The sequence below is a fragment of the Aptenodytes patagonicus genome, chromosome 6 (genome assembly GCF_965638725.1).
Source record: "Aptenodytes patagonicus chromosome 6, bAptPat1.pri.cur, whole genome shotgun sequence".
In the NCBI taxonomy this organism is placed as follows: Eukaryota; Metazoa; Chordata; class Aves; order Sphenisciformes; family Spheniscidae; genus Aptenodytes; species Aptenodytes patagonicus.
The window spans coordinates 46,683,233-46,703,694 of NC_134954.1; the positions used below are offsets into that span (position 1 = coordinate 46,683,233).

Here is a 20,462-nt window from a genome sequence, read left to right on the forward strand (position 1 = left end):
TCTTAGGCTTTTGCATTCAAATCAGCTTACCCTTTCCTCCCTGGAAGGTGGGGTCTAAGGGCAAGGGGACACTGATCATGCCCCGTTCACCTCATCCTTCATTCCTGCACCAGGAACCTCTCTGGTCCCTGCAGCCAGCAGAACCTACTACTGGAAAAGCATGTCTAGGCTCTGGCAGCTCAGGACGAGCACTTTTGGTGAAGTCAGCAGCCAAGTTTCTATCATGTATGTGGGAAGTACTCTAAATCTTATAACTTAGTCAAATTGTCAACGTTCAAGGAGTGGCAAAAGGCACAGTCTGGTATAAGACTAGGCTGTGTTCCCTTCCTAAATATAAAGCCCCTGTTCCAGCGTATGGAAAGACTACAGCTTCTTATTGAAAGCATCATATGCTTCTTATTTTTACTTTTTACACAGACAAAACAACCCCTTGCCTTCTCCCTCCAGGCCCCCCCAAAACAGCTGTCATCATGTTCCATAAAAATTCAGCTTCAGCACACCTCCTACATAGGCATTTTCAACCCAAATGGTTGAAGGCTGGTTATTAACAGGTGGAAATGGAAACAGTTTTCCACTGGAAGCCAGGCCACACAACTGGCGCAGTCCAGGTTTGTATGGCTGTCCCCCTCCCTGCTCTATAGGACTGCATGCTCCCCGGTCCAGCAGCTGGCTGCGCGTTCCTGAAGGCAGCATAAAGCTCGTTTCCTCCTGGCATCTGTGGGATGAGCACTCCTTGACAACAGCCGCAACACCTTTGAGGTACAGCCTGGTAAGCACATAGTACTCCCGCATGTGCTCCAGATTAAGCTGTAGTCAGCTTAATGAGACTTAATTGATGAGTGCTACTTCCTTCACTTGTCCATTAAGATAAGTACAGCACATGGACATTTCAACCCATCAAAGATGAGAAAATGCATTAATTTTGGTTTTCTTAGAGCTGTTAATAAATCTGACACTGTCTGGCAGTTTTCTTCATTTCCTACCATTTGACAGATACTGTGATCACAAGTTACAGATGATGTTTTTCCTCTGAAATTATCACTCTGGTAATACAAGCCAGAAGGAAACTTTATCAAGATACCGAGAAACTGGGTATCGTTTTTATTTTTAACTTTATGCAGCTGGTTTGTGAATATCTCAATGTGACAAAAAAATAAATTCCATCCGGTACTATTAAAAATACATACACACACACACTACAAATGACTGTATTACAGCAAATAATGACACTGTGCATTTATTACAAAAGTCAGTGTTCCTCTCATATAATCAAGCCTGGCTCTACTTAGACCCTTTTACTGTAAGAACTCCTGCAATTGTTTTCTTCCTCTTTCTCTCTCTCAAATTGACATTTGTATGGAATCAAGAAAAATCTTCCTTAATAATTTTTCATTACTAATGGCCTTTTTTGGTATGTGTATTTGGGAGGAGGGAAGGCAAAGGGCAGGAAAAAGCAGCTTTAAGTGCTCTGCAAATGATCCGCCTGAATCTGGGCCTCATAAATCCTATCAAATGTTATATTTCATCAATAGGCTAGAAAAGCTTTTTTCTCTGCAATGATGAAGCCTGGCTTTAAAATTTATGGTTTCATTTTAGAAATGGACTATAAAAAGAGTCTGACTTAGCTGTCTATCAACTGTAGCTGACATTAGCAAGATAGGTGTGGACTTTCAAAGTGTTATATGCATTTTTTATTTATTATACATGTACATACATACATATAGAGATATATGAGGACATGTATATCACTGTGGGTTTGTGCATGCATAAGTACACAGCTGGCTTTTTTATTTTTATTTTTGTCTTAAAAAACCATTTTCTTCCAATGCAAGAGGATCTGAGATATTCAGCAGATTAGATTGCAAAGTGATAAAAGTGTCCAGACCAGAGTTGGCTCAAAGATCTGAAGCAACACAAGCAAATTGCATTTTGCTGCCCAAATGATCGAGATAAAGTAGTTTATTTTGTTCTCATTTGTGGGGTGGTAAAATGCAATTCAGCAATGGCAGAGCAAGTTTCAGGGGGAAGCAGGGAAGATTTCAACAGGCTGTGGGGAAAAAAAGAGGAGGAGGGCAGGGAAGGACCAAAAAGTTTTAGGTGGGGGAAGACAGTTAGCAAAGGACCGATAGACTGGGGAAAAGGGGATGCAGAGCTTCTGCACCTCTCATGCGTGGGGAGGGGGAGGGAGGGAGACAGCCTCCTCCGCCTCTGTGCAACTCTCTACCTCTACTCCCTTCCACAAGCCCTGGAAACAATTCTGCCTCCCCAAAGAGCTGCTCCTACTTGCTCTCCTGCACTCCCTGGGGAAGGAGAGCACTGAGAATATGGCTCCTATTCCTGTTGCTGCCACCACTGATGGGAGCCATGTGGTGCCACAGCTGGCCCCTACAAGCCCAAAAGCTTCCTCTGGCAGCCACAGCAGCAGCTTCCTCAGATGGAGAAGGAGACAGTCTGTGCATGCTGCCGAAACACCCACTACTCCTCCCTCACCACCAGAGCTGGAGGTCTGCAGCCAGTGACTACTACTTAATTCCCCCTATGCTTAAAAGCAGCCTCAAAGGTAACACTTCTAACAGAAGCATTACCGCTCCCCAAAATCCCCATGCTTGAAAAAGCAAACCACATTTAAAATAAAAAACAGATAAATAAAGTGACACAGCCACAGCCGGAGAAAGTGAAGCTCCACTCTGAATGTAGGGGAGCCCATCTCCCTCCATCCGCTACAGAAGAACCTAGTTTCCTAACTCAGACAATTAATGTTGCATTATGTGAAAACAGCAAATCAGATCATGCTGTTGAGGCATTATATGAACTGAACAGAAGAGCAGTTAATCTAAATCTCATGTGGGACGGTTATTATTGTGTGTTGCCATCGTTGCTGCTGAGTTCAGCTGTAACACTGGTTTTGGTGGCAACACATAGAAAAACCTGAAAGTCCTGTTCCTCATTATAAAACGAGGAGAAATCTCACCCTGGGGAACATGGTCAAAGTTGACAAGTGAATACTACAGAAAAGGTTGGGGGGCAGTGGTTATGGTAAATGCATTCTGAGTCAAGACCAAGAAAACAAATCTCTTCTTCCATTGCCTGTCTTTCGTAACATGAACAAGTTGAATAAATAAAAGAACCCGTCATCGATGCTGAGGACATGTGTATACCATGGCCTCAGATCACTCCTGAAATTCCCTGTTGGGAGGATATTTGCCAAGGTTCCTGTCACCAGCCCCTCTGGGGACAGCGGAGGGAGGCACTGCACAGGGCAGGACTCCAACTGCAGGTCCTCTAACACACCCACTGCAGGGGCCTCTTCTGAGAGCTGGCTCTGCTCACCGTGGTTAGTGATGGCACACGCTAGCAAGGGATAATCACTCATTTGGTATTATCAAGCAGGGGAACAGGTAGGGCAAATACCATCCATCCACATTCTGCAAATCAAAATGCGTTCTGCTTCTAGCGCTAAGTTTCCACTGTAAGTATACAAAATACATCGTGCTTACACCAATTTATGGAAATGAGAGGAGCTGAAACTGCCTGTATTTCCACAAAAGGGTATTTGTATTAATGAAGGGTAACTTTATCAAACCCTGATCTACAGACAGCACATCTCTGGAATTCTACATTTTTTACTGGAAGGAGGCATATAGCAGTGTCACATCACATGAGCAGAAGTTACTTAAAAAAAGAAAATCTTGACATGTTTCAGATTCATTGAAGTTAACCCCATTTAACAATGAAATTCAGGACACTAAAACAATATTGACATGATAGTTTTCAAACACAAACACACTCATCCCACAGCAGATCAAGAATATTTCTAGCAGTATATTTTTTCCCATAGTTTTCCAGTATGTTTCTCCTTGAAGGTTTCAAAACAATCAAGCAATTCAGCTTTCCCTGTAATTCTTGGACTTTTTCAAACCTGAATTAACTCTTCTATAAACAAACATCTTTTTGCCAGCCTGCAAAGAGAAGCTCCTGGCACTGTTTAAATCCTTAATTTTTTCCCTTTTAAAAATCTTTTCATCCGATTTCCCCCTTCCCCCAAAGGATGCTTTTTTAGTTTTGTTATTCCTTATTCTTTCCTTGCCTCCTTATTTCCCCACCTCTTCCCTGAGACTCATCTCCAGCTTTTCTTTTTTTCGTCTTTTGCTTGAGCTCTTATGAAACCCTGACCTGTTTACAGAGAGAAACCTACAGAGCTCAAGGGCTAATGTTTTACCCCTTACTCACCATCCCATATCTAGCTGCAGTCAACAGTAACCAGAATTCATCATCATCAATGGATTTTCAGTGACATGCGCTGTATTTGCTCAGATAATGGCCCCATACATTGCCTTTGAAATGAGGGTGTGACCGTTACTTAGGGATATTCTCAAGAGTCAGTAATTGGCATTGCTGCGGGACATATTTGCTTGTGTTTTGAAGGCAGACCTGCAGGAAAGCAAGCTTTGAAGGTTTTTTTGGATGGTACTCTGCTCTCAGAAGAACACACCAATATTAACCTAAGCACATCACCTTTGGATTGGAGCAGGCCATTTGCTAGCTGGTTTGGAGAACAGGGGAGGAACAGGCATACGCTGCCTCTGAAAGGTCAGGCAAACGCATGAGGGTACAGACCTTTCCAAGTTCTGTAGTGAGGGCCAGGTTAAACAACGTAGGCTGGAGTGGCCTCACTCCAGCTTCTGACAGGTATCTTCCTTATCTCCACATAGTTTTGAGATGGCCTTCAAATCTTTCAAGACCACCTCAGGAACACCTGCAGACAAAACACCACTGCAACGTCCCCGTCAGAGGTACAACTCTCCTTGCAATTCCACACAGATGTGTAATAAAAAGACAGTCCTGTTCCCACATACAGCAGGACGATGGAAACAGTAAAAGCAGGTGGGGGAGCACAAGATAATATGGAAACAATACTGGTCTGCAGGATGCCTGACAGTGATACCTGGTGTTTTAGGAAGGAGGCAAAAGTAACATGCCTATATAGGCTGCAAAAACAATTTCAGAGTTAATGAGCCTCACAGCTGTTTAAAGTCACTACAGACAGAATACAATTTTTTTGACTGAAAAGAACTAACAACTTGATAGAGCTACTGGACAAATAGGACCAAGCCCCTTTGGTGCCAGGTAACTGTAAAAAGTGTGTACAGAATACCTGTGAGAATGCAGCCTCCAAAATTACTATTTCCAGTGTAGGATAAACATCCATCCACTTCTCTAGTCCTCAACTTTATAAGCTTGCCAACTGAGCACAAACATGGATCACAGCCTCCATTCCTGGAGCAGGAGAGAGATGGATATGCTGTATCCAGTCCAGCTCTGTATACCTGTCCTACCTGGAGAGAGGAAAGCAAACCGGCCCACCAAGATTTGGGAGAAGGAGGAGGAGAGATCGCTTCCATCTGCTGTATTTTTTCTGCAATGGCCAAGGTTTAAAACCCCACGGATGTGCATTATCACTGACTCAAGCACAGTGACCATAAGATTTTTCCTTCCCTCATTTTTCTCCATTCAAGTATATTCTCCAATAATGCACAAAATTACCCTTTTTTTCCCCATCTAATTCACTGCTCCCCATGGAATAGCCATTAAAATTGATTCATGAATACGCTACATTTACAGGCAAAAGTGGGAACAGAGAAACACCCTCCCCATCATGTCCCTCTCCAGGAGGGAGTTTGAGACACATTGAACAAAGAACCCTCAAATCTTCTGGCATACAGCTTAGAAATCAGAACGTGATTTCCAGTCTGTATCTCTAGCTTCATTACAGAAGATATGGCCCTTAAGATAGGCAATTGGCTTTGACCAGTAATGTTTTAGGCTCTAGCTTTTAGTTTTGTTTTTTTGTAGATTCCACACTGCAACAGGCAGCTTCCCTCCCTCCAGTCCTGCCCCCCAACCCCAGCTGCAGCAGTGAAGATACCTAAAGGATTCAGGCAGCTGGAGAAAATGCAAGACCCTGGCTCTTGGGCCTCATCTGTGTTTCACTCCTTTCACTCCTGAACATAGATCTGGATTTGACAAAGTCATGCTTATCAGATAGATCAGTAGATAGTCTGCTATCTGTGTTGTGGTGCAGAATTAGGTCAGAAGAGCACTCTGCCAGCTTGTGTTTTGCTGTTTAATCCTGCATAGAGTAGTTGTGGAGACAGCAATAAAGGACAACTCATCACACTAAACAAATTCTTCACCCCCTAATCCTGGTCAATTTTCTGACCTTGAGAGGAAAATGAAATAAAAATCTAAAATAAATCTAAATATTTAACTGCATATTCCAATAGCATAAATTTATGAGAACACAACTGAGGCCAGGAGGCAAATTTATTTTATGAAAATACATCATGTTCAAGGACAAATTGAATGTTATAAAAATAAAGTCTGAAGAATGGTAGTTCTCAACTTTTAAGCTGTCTTCTTCTGCGATGCCATAGCTGGGTCTTCCAGTTGGCCTCACCAGATGGCCACATTGGCCACCATCAGAATAGCAGTCTGGAAACATGTGGCCTACAGCCTTGCCTCAGTGTCTTGGCTGGAATACACTCTGAGGCAGTAGTTCTGTACTCACAGTTCAGAGATATTCCCAGTGCACTTGCTTAAGAATTCCTGAAATTTGTGAGGAGATTAAAGCCAAACTTCTGGTCCCGTAGAGGTCAGGGAAAATAACAGAATGTCGGTTACTAGCTTTTAAATGTTAATCATCACTATTCACACTAAAACCTTGTTACACTAAAAACAACCCCTTCTCACACCGGCACACAGTATGAAAATCTGCTTAAAAATAGTATATATATATAAAAAAAAGGAATTTTCTCCTAACCAGTAGGTAAGTTCAGCTGTAGAGGATTCCAGCACCTACATACAATTTTTTGTTTCATGGAGGCTGTGCAACCATTCCTCTTCTTACATACAACTGTGCAAATCAGTGTGTTAGTGATGCTTTTGCAAAGAGGGTTTGACAACAATAGAGAATCCCCAGCCTGCTAAATAGGAAGCGACAACTCCATTTGAAAGCTGTCTCTGGATGTGTTTTATGTGCAGAAATTATCTGTGACAGTTCAGATCAAAATAGAGTTTTCATTTCATGTGGGAGGTAAATGGACGATAGAATAGGTTACTTTAAATGCTGTAGTCTAGTCCAATTAATGTTTCAGACTTTTTTTGTATGGATTTCTTCCGTATTCTATGCTCTAAACTTTGGGCTAAAAAAATGTAAAACTCATTTTGTCAATAGCATGATGCAAAGAACAGGCCAAAAGGTAATAAAAGTGGTTAACAAAAACAGTCATGCAGAAGTATGGCAAAAAAGCTCAAGTTACAGTAATCTGGCTGTGAAACTAATAAGTATAAAACAGAAAAGAAAACATCACTTCATCATTCTTTCAGGGAGAACCAGGCAGGGGAATCAGTTCTGACTTCCCACCTCAAACAACAGAAATTTTGCCACTTAGATGGAAACAGGACTTGCACATCAGTCTTCTTTCTGAGCAGCAGATACAAATCCACATGCTATCCTTTGCTTTTCAGATTGTGCAATATAAATTTACAATTTCTAGCTTATGTAATTATACCAATGACACAATTTGTACTTTTAAAAAATGTCAGATTCAAGAGATTGCTTTGGCCTCTGATGCAAGGTTGCAGATTTTCATGTTTTCCGTAACATCATACCTGCTGATTCTTTCAAAGATATGTCCATTAAGTACCAGGCATGCTATGTTACCAGAAATAAGACAGGATACAATATGAAAGTGTTAATGATTTAATCTGTTCTTGTATCCTTTTATGTACTGTGGCAACTGCTGCAATCTTACCATATACAATGACTATCACATGTTACTACCTACATCTACAGAAATGAAGCATCCACTACCAAATTTATGTGTTTATCTAAATTCAGTTGTGAACTGTCACTTTTCTTCTCAGTAAACACACATTCACATTTGTTACCTGTAAATCAATCAGTTGCTTCCTGAGCCATTTTAAAGAAACGTGTTTTCTTAAAGGTCTGGAGCCACCGCTGTGTTACTCAAGCACAGCAGTGTCTCTCATGTAGAACTGAAGGGAGCTGTGCTGATTCAGTGCCTGTAGCTTCTTAACTATCTTTTTCAAAGTTGATGGGGAAACCAGTAGTTCATACATTGCTTTTTAGATGTAAGCACTAAGTATTGTTAGTAGAGAAGCTATGGACCCACGAGTGAGCGATCTCATCCCAAACAAGGGCCCACAAACCTTACGTAATCTATTTTGTTTATGCCACACTTTAAACAATGCATATTTTTAAACTTTTCTGAGAAACAGCATTTTTCTTGGCACAATTTTCAATTTCCACCCACTTGGAAGAGCAGGTGTCTGTGTATCATTTCTCAGCCCTGGGAATAAAGAAAACATTTAGAAAACATGTTAAAATTGTTTTCCTAAAAAGTCAGGGGACGTTAATTTAAGGTTCCATGGGCATTACAGAAGAACAGACCTCCACTATAAACGCCCTGAGCTAGTAGAAACACTAACTGAGACAAAGAATTCAGAAGATATGAGACCTCAGTATCTCTACCAGCCAAAGACTGAACACTGGTAATCTTATTCCTCGGAGGCAGGTTTTAACACAAAAGAGAAATTAACATCTATCTATGCACTAGGGTCTTGAAAAGAAAAAAAAACAGAACAATGAAGCTGCTCAGACATCTGGTATATTTGCCATAGCTAATAGTACCGAGATAGTGGGCAGAGTGCAGATTAAAGGCGAAAAGGTATGAAGGAATACTGTTACTCATTTCAGAAGCCACACAGACATGTAAAAAAATACCAGGACTCAGACTACTGAGTCTAAATTTTGGGAGGAATTCTCGAGCCCTTTCCATATTTGGATTGATAATCTATTTGTAGCAACACTCAAAGGAAGAGAATTAGACTTCTGCCTATTCAGTTTTGGAGCCAGAACATGGCACTAAGTGCAAGAGACTTTTCAAGCTCTGTAGCAAAGAGGTCAAAGCATCACCACTGATGCAGACAGTGGTATTTACAGAGAAAAGGAGGAAAAGATCAGTCCCTTCCCCCCAGTCTCCTTTACTCTCCCTCTCTGAAGCAGCTGCTGCTTAAACGTTGCCATTGTATACAGAGGCACAAAATAATTGCCTCCTGTTTTTTTTCAAAACAGGGACAGGGACAGCAGAAGATGTTAAAGGAAGAAAACAACACCTTATTCAGGTGAAGGACTGCAGACTGTCTGCTTGTAATTTGTGTACTAACAATCAATAACAATTAGGAACAAGTTTATTGCTTTGATGCTGTTCCCCAACCCTCTTCCACAACCTCACACCCCTTTGTCGTGTTATGGAAGTATCCACTGATATGTAAAGCAGGGACTCTAGCCGCAGAAGGCCTCCCCCATCATCACCTGAGAGCAGAGCAGAAGCAATCCAGGTCCCCTGGTTAGCAGCACACTTACAGCATACAAATGCTCAATTAAAGCAGTCCTTTCAGACAATTATTGAGCATTATGGTGACTCGGGCATAGAAAATAGTTGCCCCCTCCCCACAAGACAGACCATGTTTTGAACGTGTTTTCATCCCTCTGAAGGTGCATTGTCGCTTACTTTTCAATTGCCAGGCCATGTACAACACTGTCCTGGTTTCGGCAGGGATAGAGTTAATTTTCTTCCTAGAAGCTGGTACAGTGCTGTGTTTTGAATTTAGTTTGAGAACAGTGTTGATAACACACCGATGTTTTAGTTGTTGCTAGGTAGTGCTTACACTAGCCAAGGACTTTTCAGCTTCCCATGCTCTACCGACTGAGAAGGCTGGAGGTGCACAAGAAGCTGGGAGGGGGCACAGCCAGGACAGCTGACCCAAACTGGCCCAAGGGACATTCCATACCATGTGACGTCATGCTCAGTACATAAACTGGGGAAAGCTGGCCGGGGGGGCTGCTGCTTGGGGACTGGCTGGGCATCAGTAGGCGGGTGGTGAGCAATTGCATTGTGCATCACTTGCTTTGTATATTCTTCTTATTACTATTAGTAGTAGTATTTTATTTTATTTCAATTATTAAACTGTTTTTATCTCAACCCACGAGTTTTCTCACTTTTACTCTTCCGATTCTCTCCCCCATCCCACCGAGGGTGGGGGGTGGGGTGGGGAGTGAGTGAGCGGCTGTGTGGTGCTCAGTTGCCGACTGAGGTTAAACCACGACAAACACTTGCATTAGAAACATGTTCTATGCTTAAACTTACAGGCGAGTCTCAAAATAATTGTTTTCCATGCATTTTATGTAAATACCATAATGATCATTTGTGGTTGATTCCCATTTACAAGGTAATAACCATATCCAGGACTAAGTAGGCATCAAAGCCTAAGGGCAGAAGTGTTTATAACAGATAAACTCCACAGCTGAAGGACATGTTCTAGCTAATACTGGTTCGGGAAGAAATGCCCCTAAGATACTATTATGCTGAAAATTTTTTTTTAAGATTAAGATTTTAAGTGAATGAAGAAATTAAACCATAAATATGGGTCAAAGACTGAACGATAAGATGTTTGAAATGTTAAAACATTAGTCGGCTCTTTCTCGTTTCTCCTCACTGCTTCCAAGTCACCGGTGGGAAGGGGCTAACAACCTCCTAGAGTGCAGATTCAACAGAGGACTGTGACACTGCAAAACTGTCACTCTGACCTGCTGGTACACAAGTAGGAAACTGGAGAGAAACAAGAAGGGGAAAAAATAAATTAAGAGGACATTTATTGCTCTACAAGTATATTTATTTCATTTTTAACACTTTCTAGAGGTATCACACACTCACTCCTCTTGCATCTTTTTTATCATGAGTTGTTTTTTGTTTTTTTCCACTGGAGCTTGGTGGAATGAAAAAATGAAGGCAGCTACCTGTTTTGCCGGCAACTGAAGACTATAAAATCTTTCATGCAATCACTCTCCACTGCTTTCTAAAAATGGCCTCCAGACATCAAGGACAAGTTAGTGATAAAAAAAGATAACCAGCGTGGTTATCTGAAGCAACATCATTTTCTCACGTCCCTCTGTCCTAATGAAAGACCTCACTTTCTCTCAGACGCAGGTCACAATGTAGTTTAAAACAAGTTATTTATTTCATTTTCTATGACAGTCTAACATCACTTTCCACAAAATAGTCACAATTCTCTTAGACCATCCCAAGATCAATATCGATACCTTGATCAATGTCAACAAATGCTCTGCTGCTGCATGGCCTGCCAGAGAAACTGCTCCTTAGCCACAGTACACGTGGACTCCATACGGTGCCAGGTCTCCTTGCGGAGATGTAAGGACAGTCACAGAGGTTCAGAGTATGTACCAACTTAACTACATCAGAAGACTTGAGCTAATGAAACAATAAACTCTTTCTTGGCTTACTATGACCCCTTAGATTACTGTCTGTGCCAGTGGACTTGCGATCATGGATTGAAAAATAGCACGTTTTAGAGTTTGTCATCGACTGTATGCTCTGCACAGCTGTCAGACAACAATAACAATTATTCTCTTTTTATTCAGCATCCTGTTGCCTATTAAGCCGTTTCCATCACATCTTGTCAGTCCTCCCAATATTTTTGCTAGCACAATATTGAGTGATTTTTAGCTTTTCAAACAACATCAATTCTTACAGTTTTCTGCTAACTGAAAGATCTGGTTCATGCTTCTGCCTATACTTGCTGTCAGCAATGCTGCTTACTAAATGCTTGGGTAACTTTTCACCACTGGCATCTTGACACAAGCAGGGAGCAAGGTCCTGGACTCTTTTTAGGAGCAGTTGCTTTATCCTGCTATTAGATGGTTGAACCCTCCATGAGAAGGTTCCCATCAACTCATTCTGAGGTCAGATCTGTGGGCCCCATTAGATATTTTCTATCTTATTATGTTGAGAGCTCAGTCACTCAGCGGAACAGAAGAATTAAGATTAGCAGAAAAATCTTAAAGATCTGCCAGTGTAAACCCCAGGTAAACTGGGACTGCAGAAAAATCAGTGTATAAACAATCTTCTCAGAAAATGGCAAGAATTCCCTACATCTTATGGACACATAGAGACAACAATGGTTTCCACTACACAGTTAAGCTGTATGAGTACCATACAGATCTAAGCACTTTGCCTGGACATGAGCAGTCACGCTGGAAAAGCCTACCAGAGTTACTGCATTGTTGCCGGTGGCAGCATAAGCTGGGAATGCTGGTAGGTCTGAGGTGTGCCCCATGGTTCCCTGTGCTGCAGTCATCTCAACTGGTCTAAGAGTTTTTCCTGGTGAACTGAGAAAACCAGTCAACTGTTTATTTTGAGAATGTATGAGAAACTGTGGGATGTCACTTGAAGACTCTCAGGACTCAGTTATGTTCCTCACTGCTTAACGAGGAGGGGGGCTGGGGATTGCTTTACCTGTAGCTCAGAGGAACCTGTTAGCACAGGTCCCACTGACCTTGGATAACCTCAAACAGAAGTGAAGATACTGTGAAAACATTTCTCATGGTTCCAGTCAGTCTATATCCATTTCCCCTGTCACATCTAAGAGTTACTTCTCCATCCTTACTAGACAGATATCACTGCTGTCTTAACTGGAACTACTCAGCTTTTTGAAGCAGTCCGGTGATAGACCTTTTTTCCCTCTCCTTCAAACTTAACCCTTTGCCCATTACTTTAAGATTTCTGGGAAAGGATTCTTTGCCTTCCACTAAACTTTGACTACTTTTTAAAAATAGTTTGACCAGAAGCCACTAATTTATCTCAACAAAGTGAAAAGTCAGGACAGAGCTTGCTGTGAGCTCATGTCATCAGCTGGAGTCTGAACATATGGATGCTCATACACATGAGCTGGTCTATGCTCCTCATGTTCAACTTCTTCCACCCCCCAAAAAGACAAGATTCTTAGCATGTACAGACTTAAAAGTCTAGCACAACAAAATCCCATACCCTCATCTACTGGTCAGTTTTCCTAAACCAAGATTATCTCTACAATGAAAGAAAGAATCCCTTTCTTCCATTTAACTAGTAGCAGCTGGGAAAAAACTTAGGAGAAGAGTTTTTGAAAGCCATGGTTTTGGATAGAGTGTGAGCTCCCTAAGGTCAGCAGTGTAGATTCATCTCACACTGGGCTACACAGCAAAGCGTGCACAAGGCCAAGTCACCAGGCCTTTCTCTGGAACTACTTGTGATCCAGAAGCTAGGGGATGGTAAGGCAAAATGACTGTGTTGGGAAGCTGGGGAAAAACCAGCAGATAGTTAACAAAAAGATTGGGAACTGGGCTGAGAGAAAGGGAAAACAAAAGAAAAAACAGTTTCTTGGCAAAGGACTTGCTGGAAGGACAAGCCTCACAACTGTGAGCAGTGTAGTGACCTTCTGCTAGTTTTTTCCCTTCAATCAGGGAAATGGGACTAGGTTAACATTCATCATTTAACGAGAATTGCAGTACAAAATAAACCTGACTGAAAACATACCTTTTTTTTAATCTTCTTAGCTAGAGCAACTCTGCAAGGCTAATGATGGGGCTAAAAGAGACTCATTCTGACAGAAGACAACCTGGAGCAATGAAAAGCTGGGCATTTTGAAAACCCTAAAGTGTATGAAGTACAATGGACTACTGGAGAATAGTGGGAAAATAGGACCACATCAGATTTAACCACATCCCTTACACTTTAATTAAAATAAGATTTAGCAATTTTATTTAAGATTACCAAATTCTCAGAGGAAATGCATTTCTCTGTCTGTACTGCTACCAGACAACTATTAATTAGGAAGAAGAAAACACAGTACACAATGCTACATCCATCCATACATCCATACCGCGTATCCAGTAAGGCAGATTTTCTTGTTCAAGGAAAATACAGTTACATTGCTTGCCTGCTAAATGGAAATACCACATGCTATTAGGGTTTGCACCTATGTATGGAAGTGACTGGCCTATAAACAAGATTTTAACAGCTTCTCTTTTGAACAACTCTGACTGTTTAATTAATCTTCAGCCATTAACCATTAATTTAAAATGCCACTTACAAAATCTTAATTTTGCACATTATCAGCTGGTTCACAAATAGCTATCTATGAGCAGAAATGCAATGATCTTCTTCTCTCTTTCTCGGAGCTTACCAGCCTGATAGTCAATTCTCGCTTCTTAATTAACCGCACACACATATTAACATTTAAAATTAAATGGTGTTTTGTTAAAAAAATATTGTGCAGAGAAAAGTTAATACATATACACATTGTTCTGCTGTTGATTAAAGGAGCAAGTATGAGCTTTTGGTCAAACAACATCCTGCATAAGACAGAATTTAGCATCTCTTGCTCACACTAGGAAATACGCTATGGCAGAAACACATGCAAGGCCATATGATTTCATTCCAGCTGCATGGACGATCTCATTCTGTCTTTATTTGTACATTTAAGAGGCTGACAACACCATCTGCATTTCACTCTGTATCCTCTGGTATGGTCTCATCTTCCACTAACAGACCTGCTCTTTCTCCAGGGACCTATCTTTTGCATTTGCATCCAAACGACTGAAAGAATGGGACATTACCAATAAATAGGCAGAATTAACGTAAAATAATTCCATGCAATAATATATCACGTAAGAAAAGATAGGGCTGGAGAGGAAAAAAAAAACCCTGAATGCATACGAATGCTTAACACAGCTGCCAAAACTCAGGCTCACCAGCATCTGCAGCAGGACAGTCACAAGGGAGTTGTGGGAGTGCAGTATATAAAATTTTACACATCTGTCAATACGTGAGGTGATCCAAATGCAAACCCTAGCAGGCAGGATGCACGCAGGCAGATTTGTGACTATCCTGACAGAATTTATTTCTGCTGAAGAATGCATGGCCTCGAACAAGCATGCACACATTACATGGCAGCGGCAGCTCTGCTCTGGTTAAAGTTTGACAACTTCCTTCTGTTCAGACATGCTCTAAAATGCTTAGGGTCACCTGGATTCCATGAAATCTGGGGTTTCCATGAGAAGTGAACGATAGGGTTAGGGACCCAAAGTTGGAAGGATCTGGATGAGGGGTTCCTGGGAAATAGCACTTTGAACTCTACCTGTAAAGTAGTTTTTCTTGAATGCTATGAGTAGATTTTTTTTTTTCCATATAGGTGGGAAATAAAACCCATTTAAACACGCTTATTTAAACATGTCCCAGGAGGTCCAGGTACTCAACATTTTCCCTAGTTAGCACCGTGAGTATGCAGTACCCATTTGTCCTTTCTGAGGAAGAAAACCATAAATAGTATCAGAAGCAAAAAACACAATACAAGTGTAACTCCAGTGGCACAGCCTACACTCCTGTGGAACTGGTGGCCAAAGGGGTTTCTGGACTGCCCTGCTCCCATGAGCAGGACACCCTTACTGAGAGCCCCCAGGAACCACTGAACCTCTGCTGTACTTGCCAATGCCAGTTTGAATTTAACTGTTGTCAGAAATCTATCAGCCAGGAAGGACAGTAAGCTGCCAAACGTTTAAGTTTCTGGTTTTAACATTATGGGGAATAGTGACCAGATCGCAGCCAAAGGTTCAGAAGACCCTGCGGTACGTTTCAGAAAAAATAAATTCTAGAGGTAAAGGAGTCAGAGGACAGTCTCAGGAGGTATAGGGTAGTAAAGGACAGGGAAACAGTGTAGATGATTTTAGGACACCAAGCAGAAGAGGCTATGTGGTAAGAGAGAGCGCACAGCTTGCTCATACTTGCCATGCTTTGTAAATCACAATATTTCAATGCATGACCATAATTCTCTTCCTGGTGCAACACAAGGTATAGTGGAAAAGGGTATGTAGATATGACACAGCCTCGTTCAATTTCTACCTTGCCTCCACACTATCCGCCTTAAAGAATAACCTGAGTAAAGGACCATCCACTCCTAGAGCAGTGGATTGCTTTTTTGCTATTCAGTGATAAAAGGTGTTGTAGATAGATGCGCAGTGAGCAATGCCAACTGTACTTTGTACTGAGAACAAGAAAACTTCAGTTTCTGGCTGACTAGAAATATAGGGCTAACATACCTGGGCAACCTTAACTTGCCCTTTGTGAACAAAGCCTTTTCTGTGTAGCTCTGGATTCCTATGGCCTTGGATTCAGCAGGATGGGAGCGACCCACACCTGCCCAAAAGACAAGCATTTAGCTTGCTTTTTAGTAAAAAATGCTCCCTTTGCTAAATTTCAAAACTCCGGACCCTTTTTGCTCTCCTCTCAGGCTTACACATAGCTTACATTTGCCATTTGGTTTCTCAGGACACACGCAGCAATTTTTTCCTTTGATCCTTTCCAGGGAGAGGCAGACTGCTCAATGTCTTGCCTCTCTCTCTCTCTCATGACTCTGGCCAGCTCTGAGGGTGGGACGTGAGGGGCAGAGTGAGGGTTGTGCAGAGGTATGGGTTTCATTTCCCCATTTTCACCTTTGTATGCTGCTAGATTGAGCATTCTGGAAGAGTGCAAGTTTCCATAAGGAAGCTTTCCCCCATGAAATAAGGAAGATCCATTTTTCAATTAATTAATTAACATTGTAGAGTATAAGATCTTGCACAGTGGGACCCAACATAGCATCTCCAAAAATGGAAAGCTGGATCAGACTGGGGCTTTGGACTCTACTCCTATGTAATAAAACAGCGTTGGGTTTTTTATTAGTATTTTTTTAAGTCTGCAACAAGATACAGCTCTGAATCTATTCTCGCTAAACAAAGGAAAACTGTATTCATTTTGTCAGACCAGCACTTTGAAATTCCCCAAGATAAGACACATAAATAAATGAAGACTTATACTTGGCAATGAGTTTGGCATCAGACTTTAAATGTTTCATAGTTCTGGGCTGAAGAAATAAGTTGAGCAAAGTCTCTAGAACCTTTCCGGAGATGTACTCAGGGTGTTTGGATATACTTGACAGCACCATGTTCAAGGGAGGAAAAAAGAGGAAATTGCTTATTCGAAACGTGAGAAAGGGTTGCACCATGTGACATGCCTGACATTTAAGTGATAATAGCGTTGTGCATATGCTCTTTTGGCTTTCGTCTGACACCTAGGCTCTGCCATGGTGCAACTTAGCACTGTCATGGTACAGCCTTGATGACTAAACTCAGAGAGATGTGACTTACCACTCATTTCAGGAACATATGGGCCACAGATCACCCAGCCTCTGCCACAGGCTGGGGAAATGTACAGAGTCTCAGGCAAAGACCCTGCGAGTTCCCCAGCTGCACAAGGTGGCTGTGCAGGCTGCACCATCCTTTGGGATGCCATTTGCATTACAGAAAATTGTGGCTAATTAGAAATAAACAGAAAAATGCTTGATTTACAAAGAAATGTGTGATTTTGCCAGCTAATTTTTTTTCACTCTCTTCAACTTAACATTCACAGAATACACTGATCATACTAATGCTTTCACTATATTCATTAATAAGGACAATTTACATTTACATAGCACCTCTTTTAGTTAAGAATTCCAAAGCTTTCAGCAAAATATACACAAAAAATTACATCTATTTCACTGAATATAGTCATCGTCGGAATAAAAATCAACAATTGTGAAGCAGTGCAGAACAACGTTACACAACAGTTGCAAGTAAGACACAAAGCAAACCCCCAAAAAACTCAAAGCAAAAAAACCCTGAGATGCCAGATGCAAGCGTAGGTAAGGGGGACGTTAGTACGCAAACAGCAATGTAAAGCAGGTCTGCGTGTGCCCTGAGGAGCAGTGCTTGGGAGGCAGCAAACATGCTTCATAATGATTAAAGCAACAGACTTCATACACGTGCAACCTATTGCTTTTCTGCATACTGAGGGGGATTCTCAGTTTAAACTGTGAATCTACTGAGAAGAATGAACCAGGAACACTTGATGGATTCTGGTGATGAGAAAAGGGAAGGTAAGTGTACGCAAATTGTGAACAGCACTTATCTGACAACTAAGCTTCTTACTTTACAAATGGCCTCCAAATTTTAAAAGGAATTAATTATGTTAATACATTCTTCTGAAAAAATAAAATAAAATAAAAATGAACTTCTTGTTTCAAATGATGAGTTTTAATTTATCATAATGACACATAACTGGAATTCTCAGACCGAAATGAAATCATCTATTCTCTCTGTGTTCAAATCCCCCTTCTACCCCAAAGCCCATTTACTTTAGTCACTGATCAAGTCTCCACACACTATATTACAAGTTGAGAGTCAGAGGTGGAAGAAAAAGCCATCCATCTAAAGTAAAATTAATAGCAAAACTTTGAGAGAAAGCATGCATGCGTTAGCAAGACCAAAGCATGAGCTATTACATGACAAATGTGTTGATAAATGTTCAGCCCTGCAAACACAAAATAACTTTGGTTTGGCTAATAAGCATCCATTTTAGCCCTTTCCCATCATTCTGAGGTAGATAAGGTAGTTTTCATACTTGACCCTTGAAAGCAGATTTGTTTTTGTAATTAACGTGTTATCCAGGGATTTTTCTTTCCACATCTCTTTCTCCTTTCAATACTATCCCTCTAGCACAGAAAGATTTCCTTGCCTGAAGTTGCCACTATATTCAACAACTGCTGGCTGAGACCTCACGACCCACTGCATAAATTCACATAAAATTATTCACGTTTGGCACATTTCTGCTGGCGAATAACAACAACCTTTTTGTCTCTGAGACAAAGGAAAGAAAGATTTAAAAAAAGAACAAAGGCAGCCTAATAAGAATCCCACATTTCCTATTTTTTCCTAATCTGGTTAAATAGCCTCTACAAGCCTGAGAAATTCAACAAAGTGAAGTTGTTGTGGACTGTTTGTTTTTCACTATAGAATCAACACAGATGGAACAGCCTCTCAGCGTGACTTCTGATCACGGGCTCTGATATGAGGTAACTTTTCTTGCCTGTTAGATGTTCTGGTTCTAGTTTTTCACTGAGTTATCATGCTATCATGCAATTACAGCTAAATCCACACTAAAATCCATGATCCCAATACCGAACCCAAACCTGGTTGGGACTTCAATCTTGTCCACATAGCAAGTCAAGAGTTCATTCAGTGTAGTTACAACCACAATACAAGGAATCAAATAAAAGAGGCCAGAGGGAAAGACTTGAGCATTTCTTTTTGCTGCATGGAAAAACAATTTATAGACCACACTTCAAAACTGATGACATTTTTAAAATGTAAAGCTATTAAGTCCTGTTAAAACTGAAATTATGAAGCAACCTTTATGACAATGTCTTACTCCAATTGAGTTACATCTGTACATATTTATATTTGAAAAATACATGAACCTGAATTTAGACTCCCTCCCGCTGGGAATTCTCAGATCTTGGTTTATTGAGTTAGTAGGAACTCAGTTTCTGATCCCTTCGCTATACACAAACGTTCATGTGACTTCAGTGACAATCACCTCAAGACTTTTCCAGTAAAGCAAAATGAGCTAGATGGCAAAAAGCTGCGATCGCTACCTCTTATTTCACCCTCTTCACACTTATGCAGTAGGGGAAGAGTTAATAATATGGAAGAAAAAAATTAGCAATGTCATTATGTTTGGAAAGATTTCTACCATACTGTATTTAGGTGAAAGAGAGAGATACTTGGCCCATTCCCTGCTACAAACTTAGATTTATGTCAGAAGTGTTTTATTACTATTTATAACAATGACTCAGTAGATGTTTTTAAAGTACTATGATGTCACAAACTGAAAACACTCCTATATCTGTGCTCACATATTTCTCCAAAATTAACAAGTGTGGTATCACACAGCACAGATTGAGGCTATGGGGAGACACTACAGATTGTAATATGAACTCAAAGCATGAATAATTCCTCAAGTCCCCCACGTCTTACTCTGCCAGCTCTTCTTTTCACATAGACTTGTATATCTTGCCTACACACCCATACATTGGTTTGAAAAACCCAACATTGATATATTAACACCATGATAGTAATGAAGTCTTACATTCTTTTAGCCCCAAATTCCAGAAGAAACCAGTTTTAAAATCGTCATAATGGTCAGTACATCATCAACTCAAAGGAATTTGTTTTCTTTTTAACCCAGGGAAAAACTTGACCATCTTTCTTTAATGCTATCAACCTGGAAGCTTGACAGTAAGGATTAAAAATTGCTCTTTTCTTCCCACTTGGTTATTGGAAAGGCTGTGAAAGGCAATCAGTCTTGTGAAGCCACACTTCACAGTCTGCATAAAAATACCATGATTCCCAGTCCTCTCCCCAACCTAATTGAAAGTGTGTAATATCACACAGCTGGGGAAAACTAAACCATAAACATATGCAATATATCATGCTATCATACAAAACCTGTTACTAATAGGCACTTGATGATCAGCAGGATCGAAAGGGATCTGAAAACAGATTATTTTTGCTGCAGGGTAAGAACTTTTCCCGATTGAAAGAGGGAAAAACACTCTCTCAGCAGTGCAGGAATTGGACTGGAGTCAGTTCATTCATTCCGTTTTTGAAATATGGGCTTTTCTTTAAT

The 20,462-nt window shown here is 40.9% G+C and overlaps 1 protein-coding gene across 2 annotated transcripts in view; it reads right to left on the bottom strand.

The window, feature by feature from the left end:
• The window catches only part of PARD3B (par-3 family cell polarity regulator beta), a 445,805-nt gene that overhangs the window by 63,015 nt on the left and 362,328 nt on the right, over positions 1–20,462 (bottom strand). The gene's annotated exons all lie outside the window — the stretch shown is intronic.